Source organism: Kryptolebias marmoratus, linkage group LG19 (genome assembly GCF_001649575.2).
Source record: "Kryptolebias marmoratus isolate JLee-2015 linkage group LG19, ASM164957v2, whole genome shotgun sequence".
Lineage (NCBI taxonomy): Eukaryota > Metazoa > Chordata > Actinopteri > Cyprinodontiformes > Rivulidae > Kryptolebias > Kryptolebias marmoratus.
In genome coordinates, this window is record NC_051448.1 from 23467179 (window position 1) to 23468294 (window position 1116).

A 1116-nucleotide genomic window follows, 5' to 3' on the forward strand; every position below is an offset into this window, starting at 1 on the left:
GAGTTCATGTGTGAAGTTTGACCTTTCTGCTGTAAACGGTTGCATAGTTAGAGCACGCACAAATTTTGGTCCCAATTTTCACCTTGTTAGCTTTGACAGCCATCTTTTTTTTTAAGCACTCAATATGAGAAGCAACTTGGTCTCGGCTACTAACATATCAAATTTCAGCTCCATATGTCTAAAAATGACTGAGTTAAAGCTGAAAGAAATTTTGACGATTACAAAATGTCCGACATTGCCAGTTGTAGGCAAGCATCATAAAGGGCTGGTCCTTGACACGTGAGGAGTCCATCTATGACGTTTGACCGTTCTACTGTAAACGGTTGCAGAGTTGGAGCTCACTGGCTGTTGTGACCTTGACCTTTGACCTTTTGACCTCGAACTCCTTAGCATGGCTCCCTGACCCATGAGGGTTCTAGCTGTGACGTCTGACCTTTCTACGTTAAACGGTTGCCACGTTAGAGCACGCACAAGTTTCAGTCTGAATTTCTTACCCTGCTAGCTTTGGCGGTCATCTTGATATTTTAACTTTGCACTCAGTATGCGATAGGTCTTCATCTCAGCTACTGCCTTGCTAAATTTCAGCTCCATATGTCTAAAAATGACTGAAATATAGCTGAAAGAAAGTTCGATGATTACAAAATAGCCGACATTGCGCAGTTGCAGACAAGCATCATAAAGGGCTGATCCTTGACACATGAGGAGCCCACCTGTGAAGTTTAAATTCTCTGCTGTAAACGGTTGCAGAGTCAGAGCACACACAAATTTTTGTCTCAATCTTCACCCTGTTAGCTTTGGCAGCCATCTTGTTGTTTTTTTAAGCACTCAATATGAGAAGCAACTTGGTCTCAGCTACTACCATATCAAATTTCAGCTCCATATGTCTAAAAATGACTGAGTTAAATCTGAAAGAAATTTTGACAATTACAAAATGGCTGACATTGGCAGATGCAGACAAGCATCATAAAGGGCTAATCCTTGACACATGAGGAGCCCACCTGCGAATTTTGACCTTTCTGCTGTAAACGGTTGCAGAGTCAAAGCACGCGCAAATTTTGGTCCCAATTTTCACCTTGTTAGCTGTGGCGGCCATCTTGATTTTTTTTTAAGCAGTCA